The sequence below is a fragment of the Camellia sinensis genome, unplaced genomic scaffold, assembly GCF_055761805.1.
Source record: "Camellia sinensis isolate YWXY unplaced genomic scaffold, ASM5576180v1 Unanchor1, whole genome shotgun sequence".
Classification (NCBI taxonomy): Eukaryota; Viridiplantae; Streptophyta; class Magnoliopsida; order Ericales; family Theaceae; genus Camellia; species Camellia sinensis.
The window spans coordinates 2,987,867-2,994,157 of NW_028128987.1; the positions used below are offsets into that span (position 1 = coordinate 2,987,867).

The 6,291-nt window shown below is 34.3% G+C and overlaps 1 long non-coding RNA gene across 1 annotated transcript; it reads left to right on the forward strand.

Annotated features, from left to right (window-relative positions):
- The first annotated feature begins 658 nt into the window (after nucleotides 1-658).
- LOC145814290 (uncharacterized) lies at nucleotides 659-4,249 on the forward strand. The gene is made up of 3 exons (XR_014357632.1): nucleotides 659-3,670; nucleotides 3,777-3,898; nucleotides 3,979-4,249. It is a non-coding gene; the product is annotated as an uncharacterized LOC145814290 (long non-coding RNA).
- The last annotated feature ends 2,042 nt before the right edge of the window (nucleotides 4,250-6,291 follow it).

A 6,291-nucleotide genomic window follows, 5' to 3' on the forward strand; every position in this document is an offset into this window, starting at 1 on the left:
AAAACTGATTAAAAACCCACTGTTGTCTAATTAAACTGGACAGGCTCGCTCGAGCGAAGACTTGGTCGCTCGAGCTACCAGACACAAAAAATCCTCGCTCGAGCGAAGAAAAGCTCGCTCGAGCCAAGAATGCAATGCTTCAGGTCTGCAACCCTGGAGCACGCTCGAGCGACAGAATGCTCGCTCGAGCAAGGAACTCGAAAACAAACACCTCGCTCGCTCGAGCGAAGAAACTCTCGCTCGAGCGAATAAGCATTGTCCTCAGGTCTAAACCAGACGCAGTCGCTCGCTCGATCGAAGCAAATCTGGATCGAGCCAGAAGACACAAAAACAAACCTCGCTCGAGCGACCAAAACCTGGCTCGAGTGACCAACCCAAAAACTGGACAACAACACTTGGTTTACGAAACCAACCAACCTGAAACAAACCTGCCCAACACATCCTACAACTCCAAATAAGAAAATAAAGGACGACAACAACAAATATATAATGACAGAATAAACGGAACCCAAGTCCGGATACAATAATCAAATGGGAAAAGACTGGGGTCGCTATACCACCCAAGGACAATGTAGACTCATTTTTTGTTCAATTCGTGTGGGGCATTCCCTTATCCCATTTTCTGATATATTCATACACCAAATGCATATGCATTCAACCTTCATTGCCTAGTACTTGATTCATTGAAGGCAATGCTCCATTTTAGTGCTCCATTAGCTCCATTATCTTTACTTCATTAATCTTCCACTTTGTCCTCCACCATTTCTCTACTTGCATTGCTTATATGAACATATCATATTGTTGGGGACTAGGAGATGAATTTAAGAGATAGAGAGAGGATAGATTGATTAGAGGAGAAGGCTAAATATAGAGAAAGAGAAAGTCTAAGCTTAGAATTTAAGAGTTAACCAAAATTGAGTATTAGTTGTGAACTTCCATTTTCTCAAGATATACACCATGTCTCATCTTCTATTACAAAAGTCATCCAAGTCATATTATTGTAATTAAATTCTAGAGTTTTGATCAAAGAGAGAGTGATTATTGTTGAAAGAGAAAATCAAGAATTTCACTAATTTTCCTCCACATCTAGTGTTATACAATTCAAGTCATCATTCTAGCTCAAATTCCAAGCTTTTGAATTAAGGATTAAGAGCATACTTCACAACCTTGAGGGTGATCAAAAGGAAGTTTGGAAATCAAAAAGTTCATCCTTTCTTTGGAATGTGAATTTTCAATTTCTCTCATTTTTCTTATATTATCTTTCTTATATTAGTTTTCTTACTTTGATTTCATATTACAAACTTGTTGTAATCTAACTAGAAGTGGTTAGTTGAGCCACCTACATATTTCTTGTTTGTTCTTTTTTCGGTGTTGTAACAAAACAGATTTTCCTAGGCCTAGTTGGCCGGCTAGCTAACTTCTTCTGAATAGAATAGAGCAGTCTTCCGACGTTGAACATAATAGTGTTCGGTGATCCTCAAGACCTAGATATTTTGATTTTTTTTTTATATTTTAATTTGACATATTTGTGAGGTTTTATTTTGTTGTAATATTTTTCTTCCTCTCCTCCCTTATTCGGTTTGTAATTATTCAAGTGTTGTAATAATTCTCCACTCTCCTTATTTCTATCCAATTTTTTAGTTGCTTTCTTTATTTGTAAATATGCATCATATTTTGATTTTCATCATATCCATGCTTTGCATCCATGTTTCATGCATCTTGATTTGGCTAAATTTGCATTTGTGGATTTAATCAATTCTGCGTTACCTCATGTTCTTGAGATGATTTGCATGTCATATATTAGATGCCGAATCTTTAGTTTCATTTCATGAGTGAATTGCATTAGAATTTTATATATAAGATCATGCATATTTCACTAACTTTGTATTGTAGCTGTTCGCAGGACGTCGGTAAATATGTAAGTTTTTATATTTTAGCATCTCGCTTGTGTGTGTTCTTACAATGTTTATCATTCTACCATGAGGCTATTTGATTATTTGATATAACTCTATGAATGCCCGTGCATGGAGGTTGTGTTGCTTAATTTAGAATGATGTTAATTTTCATGTTTGTAAACTCACTCTCTTTGAGTTGTACATCTTCAACCTTCTTTCAAAATACATGAAATCAAATTGTTCCAAAATAAATGACATATTCTATACTTGTATGCTTTACATAGTAAATTTAGTATTTATTAAATAATCAGGATATGAACATATAAAGTAAATAAAAATCATATCATGACTTAGTAAAAGCCGATCTTTGATCGGGTGAGCGGGGGTGCTCAATTAAGGACCTTCCCCTCTCATACTTAAGGTTCGATGAATGGTGGCCTTGGCATGAGTAACGGGCTTCCTAATTTTTATCAAAATATTAGATGGCGACTCTAGGATCTGGTAATGCAGTCTGTTTCTAGCAAAGGTTTTGCAATAAAAATGGATTTTCTACAAAGTTGTTTGATATGGACTCTCATTTATGTTTCATATTGCACTCGTGAGATCAGATCAAAGAAATCGAGGGTCCAAACTATTTAACGCACATGGGTACCCCCGGGCATGTTAAACAAAACATTTTTCATTTGAGAAAAAAATAAGTTAGGGCATATCTTAGGTGGACAAGGTTGGCAGGAATGAAGAGCACACAACTTAGTGAAAGCTTAAATGCTGATTTGGAAGAGTTCTTGAGATCATAGTACAATTTGATTCAATTTTTCACTCACTTTGAAAGGGTACTTACTGAGAAGCGATATAAGGAATATAAAGTTGAGTATGCATTATCGTATAAGTTGCCCAAAATAAAAGTGCAAGTTATGATGTTGATTCAAGCGGGAGATGTTTACACAAAGACTATCTTTAAAGAATTTCAAGATGAATATGTGGGTTCACTTGAGTTATACATAGTAAATTGTGTTCACAAGGATGAATTTTTGTTTTATATTGTCAAAGCATATCAATAGTTTACAATGCGTAAAGTGAAGAAAGACAAATATGGTAATTTCTCTTATTCTTGTAGGTTGTTTGAGATGAAAGGAATATTGTGTAGTCATGTTATTAAGGTTCTTAAAGATGAAATGATCATAATGGAAATTCCAAGGCAATATATCCTGAAAAGGTGGACCAATTTACCAAGAGCTGAAATTGTCTAAGATTACAAAGGACTCGACATTCAAGCTGACCCTAAGTTGGAACAAAGTAGCAGATACAAGTAATTGTGCTCCCTCTTTACTATGATTTCATCCCAGGCATCTGAATTGGAAGAAACATATGAAAATTGTGTTAAGGAAAGGAACAAATTGCTTGCACTTGTTCAAAACAAGGTGTGTCTATGTATCACCAATGGACCACTTCATATGAATGATGCTAGCTTTGCAATGAAAACAAATAAGGGTAGAAAAAATGTCATTCAATCGAAAGGACTGAAGAAAAGGATTGACCCCATTCGTGGAAGACAACAAATTAAAAGTAGCTCGGAAAAGGCATTGGAGACTTCGAAAAAGAAAAAAGCAACGTGTTTAGGTATAATATAATTTTTTTGGTTATTACCCTTACATTCTTTAATTTTTTCAATTTATGCTACTTGGTTTCATCTCATTTCACTTTATAGGATGTACAAACATCTTCAAATAGGCTCCCACATGTGATGCCATGATATGCTCAAGTACCAACTTCAAGTAATACTTAATTCTTTGTGTTCTTATCTTTACATTTTTTAATTTATTCGAGTTATGCAAATATCTCTGAATATACTCTCACATATGATGCAACCATATGCTGAAGTACCAAATTCAATGCCTTGGATATGGAATGAAGAGCCTCAGTATACTAACTTCCAAGCCTTACTTCAAGGATCTACTTTGCTTCAGTCATCGCAATGCTTGACCAGCACACATTACAATCAGGTATGTAACATGAATTATGGTGGATATCCTTCAATTATATGATTTGAACTTGTTCTGATTATGTTTTTTTTTCTTCATAGGTTCCTAATCTAAACATTATTCGAAATTCCCATACATCAATATATCTAGAAATCCTTGGAGACCAATGAAGATTGTTGCAAGTGAAAGATTTTTATTAATGTTGTTGATAATGAGCTATTGATGAATTGAACTATGCTATAACCATCAAATGGTTTTTTTTGTCAAACTTAAATTTAGGAATGTTTATTGTCAATTTGGATTGTGAACATTTCTATTGCTATATGGTGCATTGAATCCTAGAAGTGATGTTTTTATTGTTATGGAATTTTATTTTTGGGACAATGAAGAATCTCTCCCAAGAGTTGATTTTGTAGGACCTGTTGTTGATGAGCATATTTGATGATGTTTCTAGATATTGTTGATGAGCATATTTGATGATGTTTATAGATATATATGAATTGAGTGTTAAATAATTTTGTGCTTTTTTTTTTTGTATTTTTTTTTTTTTTTTTGGTTCTGTGAGGTAGGTATGGTATTGTTTACAGGGGTGTATTGAAGGACAATACTAATGTGGTTGTCAAGAATTTGCTCAATAATAGCTGCAGTGTTTGAATTCTTAGTCCCACAAACATGCACAATAACTCATTCAATTGTGTGTATTTGATCTGGAGGTATGGTTTTATTAATCATTCTTGCATGTAATTCTAACTAATTGTTGTTGAATAAAATGGAATTCACTGATTGATGCCAAAAAAAGAAAAAGAAAAAAAAGGGTCATGTTGTTTAGGTTCAGTAAGAACCAAATAATGCTGAAAATAATGCCTATTGGGGTCATTTGTTGACTCCTCAATCTCTCTGAGCGCTACTCAAAAAAAAAAAAAAAAAAAAAAAGAAAGAAAAGTAAATGAATAAATAAATAAAGCTCTCTAAGAGTGTACGAATTTGTTCAAAATAGAGTGATGTTCATTTGCTATCACTTACCATATCCGACAAGAAAAATAATGTTATACAGATAAATTTTAGATATATGTAAAAAGTTTAGAGCGACTAATAACAGTGGTTCTTTCCTTCATTCGTCAACCATTCTACAAAACCATATGTGCATTCCAAAATCACATGTATAAGTTTACAACATTCACTTGAACATTAAAGAAATTGACACCATTAGCATGCTAAAACCAGTACACACTATGTTTGTCATTGAAAGCAATTTCATAGCTTCTTCATTTGCCTCAAGCCGCTCTAATCTTTGCTCCAATTTGTCCAAAGCTTCATTGTTTCTTTTTGAATCATTCTTTCCATCATCTTCGTTCTTTCTATGAATAGGATTAGGCCTGCATTAGGTATTTGATGCATTGCCATGTTGGCTAGCAGGCGCCCACCGTGCAAAGTAATCGCACATGCTATTTGCACACTTGAAGTAAAGCCTCCCTGGATTTTTTTGTGCGTTTTAATCTTTGCTCTAATTTGTCCAAAGCTTCGTTGGTTCTTTCTGAATCATTCTTTCCATCATCTTCATTCTTTCTATGACTAGGATTAGACCTGCATTAGATATTTGATGCATTGCAATGTTGGCTAGCAGGCACCCACCATGTAAAGTAATCGCACATGCTATTTGCACACTTGAAGTAAAGCCTCCCTGGATTTTTTTGTGAGTTTGATAACTTGACAACCGCTTTTTTGCCATATTTGCAACTTTGATTTTCGAAAAGGCGACCATTATTGCTTGAACCAATGGAGGTGTAAGCCATTGACATGTTACTCCTAATCGTAGTATTTTATCAAATAATTAGTGGATAATTCAACAAAAAAAATACAATGCCGATGTCATGACCCCATCCCACCCCAAACAAGATAATGGTTATGACCAGCCAGTAGCGTCCAACTACCAAACGCTTGACAAAATAAGACAAGACTGAACTACAACCTTGGGGCTTAAGCAGAATAACCTCTTCATTATATTATTTAAAATCCATTCAGAGCAAGTGCATAAGTAGAATGAAGACAAAACAAGCATAAATTTTTTTATTTATTTACCTTGATACTTACATGTCCAACCAACAAAAGAAAAATGGTACAACATCAAAAGTCATCCTCACAAAAACCAAACCATAAAGACAAAACTCTAGTTTCAAGGTTACAACTTCTCCAAAAGAAAAAGGGTTCTAGTGCGACTATTCTCTGTGTCCTTATTCCTTATCTTCACCTACATACATATAAGGGAGAGGGGTGAGTCATTGTCCAATGAATAGTAATAAAGTAAGCTGTTAAACATTGAAAGCTTTAAACATTCTTTCAAAATAACATATTCACTTGTACAAGATAAAGCATAGCTTGACTTGCAAACAAAATACATAGTGATGAGCATTTCA